The 17613-nt window shown below is 39.6% G+C and overlaps 1 long non-coding RNA gene across 1 annotated transcript; it reads right to left on the minus strand.

Annotated features, from left to right (window-relative positions):
* Positions 1 to 2598: 2598 nt before the first annotated feature.
* LOC139141953 (uncharacterized) lies at positions 2599 to 7881 on the minus strand. The gene is made up of 4 exons (XR_011554274.1): positions 7726 to 7881; positions 5087 to 5807; positions 3792 to 3952; positions 2599 to 3354 (listed from the first exon to the last, which is right to left on the minus strand). It is a non-coding gene; the product is annotated as an uncharacterized lncRNA (long non-coding RNA).
* Positions 7882 to 17613: the final 9732 nt, after the last annotated feature.

Consider the following 17613-nt stretch of genomic DNA (forward strand, 5'->3'; position numbering starts at 1 on the left):
ACTGTACGCTTTTGCTAGCCTGGAAAATGTATGAAAGAACGGATTTCACCTCACTGCTTGCTTGCTCATTATCACTGCTGACGTACGTTCCCACTACGCCTCCTACGATGCCGCCAGCAAGCGCCACGGCGGGACCAAATGCAACAGAAGTTAAGCGCCACCAGTCAGTACGGCTGAACCTGATGAAGGATACAAATAGTACGTTGGATTTTGAGTGTAGACAGTCTGCATCTGGCCATTTTAGAACGGGACTTACTTGAAACAGTACTTATGCCGATGGTTCAAGTTCGCGACTGCACAACTTAAGCGGTACTGTAACGCCCTCCCCATAGAGATTACTACGAGCGCGACAAGTACTATGAAGAATTCCGCTGTGTTCAAATCCTCGTTCATATTGTACAGATTTGACCTTGCTTCGGGAAACGTACAAGCGACCTAGCGGCCAGTAGAGCTCAGCTATGATATTCACATGCAATACTCGGCAACTATTTGTGATGATGAGTATGAATAACAAATATTGAAAGTTGATTGGCAGAGAAGGTAATTTTGAATTTCAAAGACTAGTTTACTTGATGTTTATATGAGTCAATGATATGATGTGACAAGGATTTTCAATTGTTAAAATTTCAAAACAGAATAAATGTGACACTTTTGACTTCAGAACTGTCTGCCATGTTTGAGACTGGATATTTCACCCACTCACACTCCAGGGACGATCGATGTTCAATGTGAGATGAGCTCCACATCGCTGACAGCGGAGCAATGAATGTTCAAATGAGGAGGTTTATTTCTAGGTCATGCACATATGGTAACAAAATAGTAGGACACAGCTTACTGCAACATGCACAAACATTGATTAAAAACAGTCAGTCTGTCTGCTTTTCCTTTTTGCAACTGCACATTTGACTTAAGGTTGATGTCGTGAAACAAATGTTTAGATGGGGGATCGTGGGGCAGTGACTGGCAGTACCGGGCTCACTGTCTGAGGATGGTGAGTTCGATACTAGAACATGGTCTTCAGTTTTACCCTGGCCGGGGACCCTGGGCGACTCCCCATTGTTTCAATAGAATGTGGGCGATTTGCACCCCATCCTGCATTAGGCGTTCGCCTGTCGGATGAATGGATTAAATAACAAAATCTACCAAAAGTTCTTACCTGTCAATAGTAGGTCGCGGCTTACCATATCAAAAACATTCATCGAAACAATCCTTTGTTCTTCTGCTTTGCTTTTTTGGAACTTTACTCGTGATACCTCAAGATTAATGTCGTGAAGCAAATGTTTAATTTCTGCGACAAGGGTCTGTTTTGAGGTGTTTATCACAGTTTGTTCTTTGTAGAATGCGTTATGGACTTTGTCGAAGCGCAGTTGCAGATGGTAATGGCGCTCAAAGCTCTGCTTTATTTCAAAGCTGAGACAGAGTTCGTCGACAAGGTAGAGCACACTCACGCCGAACGTGGTGTACGCCACTGTCGGGCCATGTAGGGTTTCGAAGAAGCGATCTAAATTCAACCACCCTTCAGATGAAGATTTATCTGTTCTCAACAAATTTAACGCAATTCTCAGATACTCGACACTATCATCACTGAAGGCTTTGTTCTTTACTTCAGAGAAGTCATCGACCACATGCTGAATGCCATTGGTAAGGTGCCTTGCTGCCGAGCAAACACCACGTATTGTAGTCTGAAGATGCGGACTGTGTTCTGCAACGGCCTCGTCTGGCGAGCACATTGCCAGGATAAACGCTATGAGCGCCAGGTTAACGGCAACGGGTGTAAATCCAGGCATACTGATGACTGCGGTCTAGAGATTCAGAACACTGCTAGTCTGGCTGTACCGATCAATGTATACTATTACCTGTAAACCCTGCACTTTAGTTTCCAAGTAAGACCCAGAGCTTCTTTTCATTAATGTCATGAAAGCGATGTGGACGTTTTCTATTGGCTGTACATGATCACTGAAAATTATCTTTGGGTATTCCCCGAGTTCCGTGTTCGGGGAATTCCAGGGCAAGTTAGGGAGTTTCCACATATTGCAGCGCTTGTTTTCAGTATTGTGTGAAAGTTTAGCAAGGGAACATTTCATGGACACGTTACCTGCAGTGGCTATTCACGTTTTTTTATTGTGGCTTACACTAGATTTAATCTCTCATAAAGTTCACCTTGCAAGCCATTATCTGTCTGACTTTGGTTTGCCATATCAGCAGCTTCTATTTCATTTCACTCCGAAACAGAGAGAGAGAGAGAGAGAGAGAGAGAGAGAGAGAGAGAGAGAGAGAGAGAGAGAGAGAGAGAGAGAGAGAGAGAGAGAGAGAGAGAGAGAGAGAGAGAGACAGAGACAGAGAGAGATACAGACAGACAGAGAGACAGAGAGACAGACAGACAGAAAGGGACAGAGTCAAAGACTGACAGAGTGCTGAAGAGAAATTGAAATGATGAGCTATACAGCATGCTGATTATACTGAATTTCTGGGAAAGGAGTGTTTGTGTTCTAATTAATGTAGCTGAACTTTACAAGTTGCCGTTAAGAAAACTAATTTCGGGGAAAGATACGTATTCACATCAATGATAACAACATATCAAAATGAACACAAGTCAGGTTATAATGATATAATTACATGTATTATTGCCTGTCTTATGATTGATCAAAAATTTTCAACCCTCATTAGCATTCGATACGTAACGTCAGATTTCGAAGATATTTTACATGTAATTGGAAGTGTCTCTTCGGTTCAAAAGGACAACTGTGATAAACACCTCAAAAACGAAAGGCACACGTACTTTACCTAATTATAAAATAGTCCGTGTGATAACAAACACTATCTTCACGCACATCAATCTGCGCAAGTTGACATAACAATAAAACCCCTGTAGTACTGGTCTTGCTGTTATAATGTATACCCTTGCTTGCATTTGACGTAAAATTGCTTTTATGATTGCAGGCTTTTCTTCTTGTTCACTAAGAAAGGATTAAAATGGTCGTTAGGTACCGTCCCGGCCGAGATCCGAGTTCGGGGAATTTCTTGGACAACTAGGGAGTTTCCCTATCTTGCGTGGCGTTGTCAAAGCGAAAGGTCAACTGTAGGTCACTGAATTAAAACGAAAGAGAATACAGTTTAATCAATTTGTTGGTGTTCAATTTGTAAAATAGAGTGAAACATGATGGATGTGACTGAGTGGAGTAGCCGGGATATCGTGGACGCTAAAAAGAATTCTTTCGATGTTGAATTGATGTTGCCTTGCTAAAACACGTTGTACATTTACGCGAATGCTTTTGTTAACTCTTTATGTACTCTGTCGATGTTGCTATACAACTTCTCAGCTTTGTCTCTTAAATTCTCTAGATCTTCCAACAGCTATAGAAAAAATAAAATATAAAGAAAACATTAAAAACTGGTTTAACATTAACCTTTTGTGCACAATAGAACATGACACGGTAAAAGAAAGGCGTGTATCAGAAATCGCAAAAAGAGAGGCTGCACGTAGCGGCAAGTGATATTTATCAAAATTTGGCTTCATTCTGAGCACTGGCAGTGATCTGCAACTACAGATTGTCATATGCGTAATATCAGATTTGGCCGATCAAACGATTAGTAATATTCACTGTCTCTGCCTGACGGTCTGCCTGTATGATTGTCTGGCCACTGCCTGTTTGTATGTCTCTGTTTGTCTCTCCATTCGTCCGTGATGTACGTACGTGTGCCTGCACGTATGTCATGCGCCTCTCTCTCTCTCTCTCTCTCTCTCTCTCTCTCTCTCTCTCTCTCTCTCTCTCTCATGCAAAATATGCTACCTTTGCACTTTTAGCGACGTTGTCAAGTGAATAGAGTGCCCCTATTCCACCACCATACATTGCAACTTTCCCAACTTGTTGTAGGTAATCATCATCATTATCATCATCATCATCATCATCATCATCATCATCATCATCGGTGAGGTACGTCAGAGCAGCGCCTGCGGCGATATTTGGTAAAAGTAACACAAAATAAAGACACCTGTTCCCGTATAGGTCGAGTCAAACGTTTGAGACTAAAACGATGGACAGTGAAGGACTACAAAGGACGATATTTCTGAATATAGAAAAGCCGAGAACAGTACGTATTTTCTGTCCAGAATTGAGTGAAAGACAGCGTAACCTCTCAAGAGTAGGGCGATGGACTGTGTTAGCGGTACAAAATTGGTTGAAGGCTAGCATTCAGAACACAGTGTTTGAAGGACATATTTTATTGCAAAGTAGGGCGAAGGAAACTGTACAGAATATAGTGAAGGACACTAGTTTCATTACTGTGCTGGCTGAAGGACAATATTCACTACAGAATAGGGTGCAGCCTGTATTTTTTACTGCAAAGGATAGGCATACGGACAATGTCATAGCGCACTGTTTTCACAATAGTACAGAGGGCTGAAGGGCAGCGTTTTCATTGCATAATTGGGCGAAGGACAATGCTATCAGACGAGTGCAGAATATAATGAAGGACAACATTTTCACTGTAATGTAGGGCGGGAGGACAAGGTAATCTGTGTAGAGTATGGTGAATTGCAATATTTTCATAATAGAATAAGAGGGTGATGATACTGCTCTACATCTCACCCTGCGATGAAAATGTTGTACTTCGCCTAATTACGCACTGAAAATAATATGCATTTCACCACTTTATTAGGTTTTCTGTTCGAATTTCTTTGTTCTTCTTAGACCTTCTATATCCTTCCTTTTAGTTTTTGCCTGTCAATCTCAATTCATCATGACGTTGCGCCGTTTCCATAGACACGAGGTACCCTGCCTGAACTTCAACGGCTGTTCTAGTATCTTTGATGTCAAAATTTGAATATTTTACTCGGCAGAGTCTGAGCAAACATTTACAGTTTTTATGAGATAAAGTCATTAAATACACATGATTATGTTCACAGAGGAACAAACCTGCTATTGCCAAGTGTTGAACGCACTAAGGAATGATTGTTTCTTGGCTGTACATCTGCAACATTGACGCTGAGATCGGGAAAGGTTTGGTGACGAATGATATCAGTCTTCTTTGGAGGATACTGGTAAAGGGTGTCCGGAAAAAAGAAATAAAATCTTGAAATGCCTACCTATTGCATGATTCCCATGGATATAACAGCGTGACTCTTCGACTTTTCGTGTTGCTCTCTGACAGTTAGTATTTCGTAATGGATCTCGCTAAGAAGACCTTTCACCTCATACACGAACGTTTTGATTTTCTTCAAACGAGTAGTGTCCTCTATTTCGTTCTGCAGCGGGTCTCGTTTCACTCGTCCGCTGAAATCTTCGAGTAGTCTGTTCTCGAGCAGCCATTTGCGTTCCAACTCGACGAATCGTTCGTTGAGCTCTTCGTATTTTCGCACGCTTTCTTCAATCTCGTTCTTCAAACAGAACTCGTCTATCATGTAGACGGCACTCACGGCCAGAAGGGAGTTTGCTATCAGGACCTCGTTTCTCTTGACAAGACCGGTAAAACCATCCAGTGTTTTCCAAGCTGACGGCGACGTTACATCGATATGCAGCATGCTAAACGATAAAGAGACATCGTTGATAATCTTATCGAAGTTTTGATCCACGTGAACTCGGGCCCGAAAGTCTGGCTTGAACTTGTAGGCCATCCGCTCCATCTCGTCTGTCATTCTTCTGGTAACTGCGCAAGCGCGTTTCATCGGTGCATAGATATCAGAAGCTATAGCAAAGGATCCCAGCCACACCAGAATGGTTACTTTATATAGCAAAAGCATATTTGTAGATGATGTGCTCTATATTCTTCAGTATAAACTCAATATTTGATTTACTGCACGTTTGTGCCTGCAAAAACACGCAAATCAGGAATTAGTAACGATGGCTAATATTTATTTTGTTTATCAAAAGAGGTTTGGGTCTTCTAAGCTCACTAAACTGAAACTCCCCAAGTGAGTGGTGGCAAGGGAGACTGCACGAAGGGTTCACGTGAAGAGAGACGTATGTAATAACAGGCAAGGAACGCATATGCTCACCTTTTCTCTACCAAATGAGTCAACTTCCATTCAAAAACAATACTATTCGACACATTTTAGGTTTCACGTGACAAACTAGTTGTCACAAGACAAACAAAATACAGTCAAACCTGTGCATAGTGGTCACTCAATGGACCAAGAAAAGTGACCACTATATGGAGGTGGCCTTTCTATAGAGTGTGGGTGTGGCATTACTTTCTGTGCAGGTGGTGCGCTAAGTGGTTAATTTAGGGAAAGATAAAAGCATTTATAAAATTCAATAACATAAATCTGTTTAAAAAACACATAGAACAGCTATTTAGTTTCTGAAAGCTTGTAATGCAGAATGTAAAATTTGTAAAAGTAGACTTATTTCGTGCTTGCCAGTCTGAGCATTTTTTGATAGAGGTCATTGAGAGTCAGATATATTGACCATATATACAGGTTTTGTACCAAAATGGAGCAATTCCATGTGACCACTGACCACATAAGAGGTGGCTGTTCTGTAGAGGGCCTTTAACATGTTAAATGGCACGGGACTGTCACAAAGTGACCACTATAGAGAGGTGACCGCTCTGTAAGGGTGACAACTATGACAGGTTTGACTGTAAATGAAAGTTGGGGAAAATGAATGGCGGGGTGAGAAACACTGCCAGTAAATTCTGACCGGTCAGTGATGGAAGTAAAAAATAATAATGTCAGGTATGTGATGGGATGGCCCAAGGAGTCAATACAGCAGGTTCTGATATGCTATAGTCCTGATCCAGGCGTTACTAGAAGTCTGCATAATGACATGTTAATGAAACCCACTACAAATGTTAAAGTATCAGGTCGGGCAAACCAACCGACCACATTTGGCATGGTCTCAAACTTCTTTGCTCCAAGTACATAAACATTAAACATTCAAAGATCTACAATACCAAAAAATGCTATCGTAGGCAAAGTAACAATTAATCATTATTTATTTCAGCTCTGTTATGTGCGTTAGTTATTTTTTCATTAATTTGTTGTTAGTAAAATGCTTTCTCGTTCCGCTTAAAAAAATCCTGTCAAATGTTGAACATGCCTCTATTGCGCCTAACGTCAATTTGACGACTTGTTTTTAGTCCGGGTTCGAAATCAGGTCAGTATGCAAGCTGTGCAAGGGTAATAATTGTATTTTGACTGGCTTGGGCAGAACAAGAAAAGTTCTTCTTTTATGGAACCGTCCAGGAATTACGTGATCAAAAGTTCTTGTCTCCATCGAATTGAAAGGAATTTCCAGCGCATTGTGTGTAAGCCAGAACGAGGTTAGTGACGTCACGACTTCGTGGAAATGTCTTGCGTGAAAGCGAAAGCGCCGCCGATTCCTACAAATTCACGTTGTACGTGTAAATCGATTATTTCAATTGGAGAAAAATATTTGTTTAATTTGTTTTCGTCGTATTATTACTATTATTATTACGTATTATTATTACTGTACGTGCAACAAAACTCGAAATAATGCGTGATTTACTAGAAATGCCAGTTGACCGTGTGAAGGAAGCAACCCTAAATTACAATATAAAATGTTTGTTGACAAGCTAGAAAATAGGAAGTAATGAGAAATTAGCGGATCTCCATAATTTTTCAGAAACACACGCCTTTTAATGTTGTTTCAAATGTGAGAACGGACAATGACAGGGAGCTTCAGCTGATTCAGATGATATACATGTGCGTTGCGACTAACAAACCGCAGAAAAAAACTGTGATCATTTTGCATCACAACCTACCTTGAAGGGGACTCTGCTTCAGTTATCGAAACTGCATGAAGAATTTCAACCTGCCCTTGCGTCGAAATCAAACGTATGGCTGACCTGCAGGCTTCGCCGGGCTACTGTTCACGCGTACAGCACTCGGCTTTTCAAGGACAGGACCCCAGTTCGGGTTTTCCCAATGCGTCATTGTGTGATACGGATCGTACCCTACTGCCCGAAGAGGGCGTCCATTATACACAATAAAGGTATCAAATTGACCTGACCGACATCAGTAGACATGCCCGTGAACAGGGAGTGTGGTTGGCTTTTATGATGCCTTTCGACGTCGCTCGAAAGATTTCTGACACGTATTGCCTATGTGGTAGGTCTGATGCCGGAAGCCATTGGTTTCCATACTAATGTGGCTTCGTGCATGACAAACAGAAACAAAATCTTTGGAGTGTAGCGTTCAATTCTTGTTTCGTATCGTGCACAGTGTACTTATACTACATGTACATGCCTCAATTACACTATGGAATCCGCGTCACTTGGTCTATCCGTCTTTTTAGTGTGGTGCTGACCCGGGGTGCTGACTAGAACGATCGCACAGTGGATAAATTGTAGACCAACACAAATTCTTTCGAAGGCAACCTCAAATTGAACCGTTGTATCGCTTGGAATCATGCTGTTCGATTCTTGCTATATTTTACTGCGGATTGTGACCTAAGGCTTAATAAACAGCATCAGGATGCCTTGAAGGTGAAATATTTCGATGTAGAGGAACTATGTTGCAGGCTAGTCGATCCTAGCTGAGGTTGCGCCGCAGGAGTACTCGGAGGCCCTTGGTCGCCTTACATTAATATCGGAGGCCCAAGGGTCACATTCATTTGGCTATAGACAGGTTGAGAAATACATAGACCGAACAGTTGAACTACAAATTAGATGTATTATGGCTAGACTGAAAATGTTATCCCGAAATTTTCCTTGCAAATAGCAGAAGCCGAAATCACGATACCCAATATTATGATATTTCAACAACGAATGTTTTCAATGAATTAAAGCAATAATGCACCCCTCGCGGCCTATAATGAACGAAAGCAAACTCTGCACAACAAAATGTACAAGGCGAAGCCCGGCTACATTATAGAGTGCAAAGTTTGCTTGAGTCAATTATAGGTGAGAGGGACTACATTATGCTGGTCATTTTATAGTTTGGAGAAGCCAGTGAATTTGTAGATGTAGAAAACAGATATATCTGATATTTATATATATATATATATATATATATATATATATATATATATATATATATATATATATATATATATATATATTATATATATATTATTATCAGTAGTAATCTTAGGGTATGACGTCACACACACACTGCATGGTATTGACAAAGCTAAAACATAATCACCTGTAATGCCAAAAGGACACAGTTGCTGATGATGTGTTTGACTCAATTATATAAATGTATCTGCATTTTTTACTTTTTCATCTCTCTAGTTCTACTTTAATGGTACCTTGGTTTGAATTCATATTGAATTCAACTCCATCAACTCCGTTTTAGTGTTCAAGTTGGCCATGTACAGAGAAAATTTGGTGAAAATGAGCATTTAGGCCTAACACAATTGGAACTAATTTGAGATAATTGGATAGAGAAGTATACGTAATGTCGATTCAATGTAATCTAATCTAATCTACAAATGTAATCTCATCTGCTTTTCTTTTTAAGTTATACACTTGTTTTGTTTAGTCATTTGTAATATTGCAACATTAAACTATAGGGCACGTGATGAGAAATTTGAAAAATATGAAAATCCAATTATCCCAATTAGTTCAAATCGTGTTATTTGGAAATAACCAGGATTCCGCTTGTTCACATTCCCTATACTGACAGCCTCAATGTGCTTCTTGGAGTATGACGAAGAAGCTATCTAAATTCACCCACGCTGTATATGAAGTTTTATCTGTGTTCTACAAGTCGAAAAGCGGTTCCGAAAAGCGGTTCTTGGATAAGCGGCAGTATTAACATCGAAGGCTTTGTTCTTTACTGCGGAGAGGCCATCGGCCACATGCTGAATGCCATTGGTAAGGTACCTTGCTGCCGTGCAAACACCACGTATTGTAGTCTGAAGATGTGGACTGTATTCTGTAACGGCCTTGCCTTGTCTGGCGAGCACATTGCCAGGATAAACGCTAGCGCAAGGTTGACGGCAACGGGTGAAAAAAAAACTCTCATTCCGTAAAGACGGTGTTGACTCCGGTCAAGAGATTCGAAAGACGGATAGTCTGGCTGCTGAGACCGATGTACACTTTATGATATAATAGCAACAAATCATTGACAATGACACAGTCCCACGGCGGCCATATTGGATCGTATCACAAAACAAATCGACTTGCATATGTATGACTTATGAAGTAATCCTTGTACCAAGTTTGAATGGAATCGCTCCAGACATCTCTGAGATATCTGCGTGAACGGACGGACGCACGGACATGACCAAACCTATAAGTCGCCCCGGACGGGTCCGTGGGACTAATAAACCACACCCAACGACAGTATATCACTCGGTTTTGATCAGTTCACTTCATACTGATATGCACTCGCTATCGCCCGTGCATGTATACAGGGAACTGGTCCGACAAAATCTCGTGGTATTCCGTCGGTGGGTGTGGTTTATTGCTTAACCATTTCAGTTTTTCTACGGCACTCACATTCAACGTCGCTATTTCTCTGTCAGTCTCTGTCTCGGCCCCTTTCTGCTTTCTGTCTGTCTGTCTGTCTGTCTGTCTGTCTGTCTGTCTGTCTCATCTTCTCTCTCTCTCTCTCTCTCTCTCTCTCTCTCTCTCTCTCTCTCTCTCTCTCTCTCCGAAAGTCAAGGTTTGCAAGTTAGTGCCGTACACCGAAATTATGGCACTGAACGTCAAAAATATATTCTGCTGTTGCCGACGGAGAACTTGCGCGTGTGCCAGCCGTGCTCTATCGCGAATATAGCACCGTAGTTTCCGCGTATCAACAAATCTCATCGCTGTATTTAATTACTGGTATGATATAATAAGTGATAAAGCACACTGATAATACTGAATTTCTGGAAGAGGATTGATTGTGGTCCAGCGTAGCTGAACTGTAGATGTTGCCGCTTAGATTCGAAACATCAGCAAAACTAACATGCATATACATAACGATGATACAACAACATACAGTAGGTTATACGGTATATATGTTTCGTGCTTGATCGGAAAATTTACCAGCTTTCATTACCATTCAATGCTTCAGATTTCGAAGATATTTTTATTTAGAATTTTTCTCTTCGGTTAAATAGAATTACTGTGATAACACCTCAAAATCAAAGGTACGAGTATGTTACCTAAATATATTATGCTATGTTACCTAATTATACCTTGCTAAGTAAATTTTCTTACTGTTCTGATCATGTTAAACTGTTTTTGTTCAGAGGTTTCTGTACCAATATGTACTGTTCGAGTCTCTGGTCTTCTTACACCAAGAAAAAATTGAATTCACTTCGGGTAGCTTACAGTAATGCTCTCCGACTTATTATGGGATATGCTCGTGACTGCAGTGCCAGTGCTATGTTTATTTTTAATATTTTTACCGACATTTGAAGCTCTCAGACGTAAATCGATGTACAATTTCTATGAGCCTCTTAAAGACCATCATAATGCTGTTATTTTAACCGTCCGTAATTAATTGATTAATTAATTAATTAATTAATTAATTAATTAATTAATTAATATATTAATTAATTAATATATCATTATTGTGACTGTGAGAACAAACACTGCACATGCGCAATGAACATGCGCAAGCTTCACATAATGAATGTTAAATGACATCCGATGACACAGATATTCAGTTAGACACTTGGTTCAAGCATGGAGGTAGGAAGGTCTCTTCCTACTTCTATACGGTTCAATTTTGTGATTCGTGAACGTGTGAGAGCTTCACGCGAAATCAGCATTGGCGGGGCCCAAGCGGTTGCCATGGTTGAAAGTGTTTGCACTGATGATACAATGTGCAAATTATGGAAAGCCGTCACTGTCTTAGGGAGGTGTTTCCAACTCAATAATGTGCATTGGCATCATTATTAAACCATTAACATTATGATGATGTTCATTTACTCTATTGTGATGCCGATTTACACAATAGTGATGTCCATTCACATCGTGATGATGTCTATTACATTATGATGATGTCAATTTACATTATGATGATGTCCATTTACATTATGATGATACCCATTTACATTATGATGATGTCCATTTTCATTATGATGATGTCCATTTACATTATGATGATACCCATTTACATTATGATGATGTCCATTTTCATTATGATGATGGGCATTTACATTTTGATGATGTCCATTTACATTAGGATGAAGTCCATTTACATCATGGTGATGTCCATTCACATCGTGATGATGTCCATTTACATTTTGATAATACCCATTTACATTATGATGATGGCCATTTACATTATGATGAGACCCATTTACATTATGATGATGCCCATTTTCATTATGATGATGGGCATTTACATTTTGATGATGTCCATTTACATTATGGTGATGTCCATTTATATCATGATGATGTCCATTTACATTATGATGATGTCAATTTTCATTATGATGATGTCCATTTACATTATGATGATACCCATTTACATTATGATGATGTCCATTTACATTATGATGAGACCCATTTACATTATGATGATGTCCATTTTCATTATGATGATGGTCATTTACATTATGATGATGTCCATTTACATTTGATGCTACCCATTTACATTATTGTGATGGGCATTTACATTATAATGATGGTAATTTACATTTTGATGATGTCCATTTATATTATGATGATGTCCATTTACATAATGATGATGTTCGTTTACATTATGATGATGGGCATTTACGTTATGGTGATGTCCATTTACATCATGAATATGTCCATTTACATTATGATAATGCCCATTTACATTATGATGATGTCCATTTACATTATAATGATGGTCATTTACATTTTGATGATGTCAATTTACATTATAATGATGTTCATTTACATTATGATGATACCCATTTACATTATTGTGATGGGCATTTACATAATGATGATGTCCATTTACATTATGATGATGTTCATTTACATGATCATGATAACCATTTACATATGATGATGCTCATTAACTTTATGGTGATGCTCATTAACTTTATGGTGATACCCTTTTACATCATGATTTTACCCATTAACATCATGATGATGGGCATTTACATCATGATGATACCCATTTACATCATGATGATACCCGTTTACATTATAATGATGCCCATTTAAATTATGACGACGCCCATTTACATTATGATGATGCTCATTAACTTTATGGTGATGGCTATTTGCATACCATGATAATTATTGACATTATGTTTATTCTAAATTTCAATATAAAGGAAAATGAGGGCAACTCCACACATCGGCTCTACCAAGTTTGTTTAATATTACGATATGGTGAATAAAAGGATCATTGCATTTATTTTGTGTTGAATACATGGCGAGAAATCGGTGAATCGATAGTGCTTTGTGATCTGGGTCCCCGGTAAACCGGTTTGTTGATTGAGTGATTCGTCTTAACAGTGTTTCGGAACCAAAAATGGGGTTCCTTCATCAGTCGCTCTCTTGTTTTGTATCCCCTCCGCTTGGTTGTGTGATGAAGTCATCTTCGTCCTCGAGGAGAAGCCAGATTCGTTATTGAGAGAGTTAGCCACTATTGACTGACTCTATAGTGAGCGATCGGGTGTGTGGTGTCATATTATAATTAACATGACCCAGCATCGACCGGAGTTCCTGGACGCTCATAAGGATTTTTGTTTTAGGGCATATTTTGAGCGTTGCTAGTGCTCGTTATGTTAACAGTAAATGTTGTACTAATTTGACAACGATTAGTTTGTTTTAGGCAATTAAATCGATCATCCGAACTTTTGGTTTTGTGTCAATTTTTCATGGACTTTGTAATAGATTTCGGGTCGATATTGGTGCCTGCTTTCCGGTGTTTGAAAAGCATGTTGTGAAAGGCTGTTTCGAGAAATAAATCTTATTTCTCTGTGTTTAGTCATTCCCAGGTTTCATGGTTTCGTTAACAATATTTGCTGTAAACGGCCTTTGAAATCGGTTTGGTCTGAGAGTATTGGTTTATTTAATTCATGCCGCCAACTTTGATTACTGTAATATGGCAGCTTTCTCAGTTTTTGATTTTCTTTGCCAGATGCTTGTTTTGTATTGATCAGCAATCTTTTTAGCTTGGTTGAGTGCAGTACCAATTCGATGGCAGATTGCATCTTAGTTTTATACGATAAGTTGTGGCATAAAATGGAGACAAAAAAAATCAGATTCCCCGTTGTTAAAACCGCCATCGTGAAACCTTTTAACTGTTTGAGCGATATGGGCAAAGTGTGTTTGAATTAACTCACCGGACTTTTCGGTTGTCGTTCCGGATATCGACGGAATGCTTACTCCTTCACATGTTGGTCAAAGTATAACGAGCTACGATTTAGTAAGAAGGATTTGTTTTAGATGCTCGTTTTATAGACCATGAGGAGTGTCGTTAGAAAACGACTCGAGGGTTGATCCAGAAGTAAGGGAAGAACCATTTGATTTCTGGGGGGGTATGGAGGATTTTGAGAAAAAAAAAATTGTCGCCAGGTGAGATAGAAGAAAAAAAAAATTGATCCTGCCATGACCTGAGAAAAAAAAATTGTCATAACAGACAGAAGTGAAAAAAATACTAGTATTCATTTGTCTTCAGTCTCTGGCAAACAGAACTGTTTTTCACAAATTGTATTGTCATTGTTTGGTTGTTGAATATTGTGACACAAACACTGATCATGCATAAAATGTAAAAAAATATTGCAGTGTTCAATGTCATTTTCAAACAGTTTTACCAAATGCAAAATAACCTGAAACTCCTCTCAGATTGCACCATTAAACACATCAATTTCCCAAAATTTCCAATACCGAGAGGGGAAACCCCCTCTCGTGCTCTCCCCCTTGGGGTGTTCTAACAGTTTCACTTAGTAAAAAAAAAAATTAAAAAACACCTCTCAGATCGCACCAGACTGCACCATTGCACACATCAATATCTTAAACTTTCCATGCAAGATAGGGAAAGCCCCTGTGACACTTTCCCCCTAAGCCTCTCACGTGTTCTCCCCCTGTACTTTCAAATTCTGCCCGGTCAGATATCCTAGTGAAAACCTTGTCATAATACCCATCCAAATTAAACAATATACTATATGGTTAGATACTGCGTGAGCTTTTATATCTTTATTTTATTGTGACTTGCAATTTCATTTTGATGGGTTCACCTTTTTTGAACCATCATGAGATAACTGATGATAGTCTAGCAGAGTACATCAGGATTTCAAAGGTCTTTACTGTTAAATTGCTGTATTTTGTAAATTTTACAAATACATGTATTTGTATTTAACTTTTCTAAGTGGGGGATCAGTCAAAATTTCAGAGTTAGAGAGGGAGTTACTCAAATTCATCATGGTTGACGGGGGGGGGGTGTCACTTGAAATTTCTGAGTTTCAGGCCGTAAATAATGACGGCTCCCTTATATACAACGCATCACAAACTTGATGACAAAGAAAAAAAAATTTGCATTGCTACTCCATTTGAAAAAAAAAATTGATGCAGCTCTGACAGTAGAAAAAAAAATTGCTGTCACTGTGACAGGAAAAAAAAATTTGCTCCCATACCCATTTCCTCCATACCCCCCCAAAATCAAATGGTTCTCCCCTAAGCTCAGCTGCAGTGATTTTCAGTTCACTCTCCTGTGTTGATAGAGTCCTCCCACAGTCGCTTGGTGGGCTATTCAGCTCTGGGACTATTCGCCCCATAGACGAGTGTACAGAAGCGAGAAACAACCCAAGTCAGGAAATGAAATGGCTATTTCGTATAGGGATTGTGCCACCATGTCATCTTCGACGTTCGATTTTACCGTGAAAAGTAGCAAGTTCATCTATCATGTAACCGTCGACCGTTCCCTATCATTCTCAAAATTCACGCTTATGTTTTGTCCGTCGAAGTCGGCCGAAAATCACACGAAACGAGCGTTTTTGAAGCAAATTAAGTACCAGTATGAATTTTGAGAATGATAGGGAACGATCGACGGTTACATGATAGATGAACTTGCTAATTTTCACAGTGAAATCGGACACGGAATGTGACATGGCGTGGTTTTTATAGCCATTCTGTTTCCGGACTTGAGGTGTTTCTCGCTTCTGTACACTCGTCTATGGGGCGAATAGTCCCAGAGCTGAATAGCCCACCAAGGGACTGTGAGTCCTTCCTTATGTGCTCAGTTTAAGCGAGCAGGCCGTACATACGGAGACATCGCTATCTGTGATCGTCTCAGACTGTTTGAGCTTGTTCTATTTGTAGCAAGGGAGGATGTGATTACTGGTTTGAGTATATTTACATTACGTCAACGTCAAAGTGGACCGTTATCTGATAGGTTAATTGGTTTCAGGCACTAAACTTTGATGAAGTTTATTTTGTCTCAATGGTTTCCGTGTAAGAGCCATGGTTAGAATTATGAATATATTTTTACACAAAGATAATGGTTGAAATGATCCATGTATTTGCTGGTTTTTTTACTACGTTACGTATGAGGTAGTCGATGGATACCCCGGAGCGTATTCTCGTGTTTGTTAGCCCTCGACTTAGATCACAAACGATCTTTTCATAAAATGGAGTGTCCGTGCTTGTAAAGTTACCTGACGCTATTTCCAGGGCGCCGGAGGGCTAGCGCCTACTACTAATGTTGGGGGCTTTTGGCGGAAATCGGCTCTAGCCAGTCAACATGGGAATAAAGTTGTTGACCTTGACCCCCAACACTTGTGTCTGTCTGTATGTTATCAGTACACACTTGTTTTATTGTAGTTTAAATGGGCCGGGTTCGAGACTGTGAGTGGGACGGTCTACCGACGAGGCTACCTAAATAGTTAATCAGAACCCCAGAGCGTTCCCCTCCCTCCCTCCCTACCCTAATAGCTTGCAATTGATTGATTTTTTTTTCTCTCTCTCTTCTCTTTCCTTTCGGCTTTGTCGTCTTTAGAGTATGTATCTTATTACGCGTAGAGTGGAGTCAATGTCATTGTCGCTAAATGAGTCCATCACTCCGTGTAGTCGTCGGACCGCCATATCTCCTTCTCCGATTGCGGTTTTTCTCTGTCACAGTGAAACAGGACCTGCTCTGTTGTTGGAATCTTGGCGTAAGTGTTTGCAGAGATAACTCTCTCAAGATACTATCCGTTCTTACTGGATACTGTGTTGAGTATTACTCTCGATCTCCGACAAAAGTTTCAGCTAGTTTAAACGAATGCGCATGTCTAAGATTTCGCATGGGGTTCTGGGAAATTTGACCATCATAACGAAGTAAATGGCCCACATAACGATGTGATAGAGCATCACCACAAATTGTACGGACATCATCATAAAGTTATGAGCACTATCATAATGTAAATAGGTATCATCATGACACAAATATGGATCATCATGATATAAATGGACATCACAAACATGTGAATGGCCGTCATCATAATGTAAATGGACATCAACACCATGTAAATGCCCATAATCATAATGTCATTTGGTATCATCAAGATGAAAATGGACAGCATCACAATGTAAACGGACATCATCATAATGTAAATGGTATCATGATAATGTAAATGCCCATCATCACGATGTAAATAGACATCATCATAATGTGAATGGACATCATTATAATGCAAATGGGCATCATCATAATGTAAATGGGCACCACCATGATATAAATGGGCATCATCATGATATAAATGGGCATCATCATATAAATGGGCATCATCATTATGTAAA

Source organism: Ptychodera flava, chromosome 10 (assembly GCF_041260155.1).
Source record: "Ptychodera flava strain L36383 chromosome 10, AS_Pfla_20210202, whole genome shotgun sequence".
NCBI lineage: Eukaryota > Metazoa > Hemichordata > Enteropneusta > Ptychoderidae > Ptychodera > Ptychodera flava.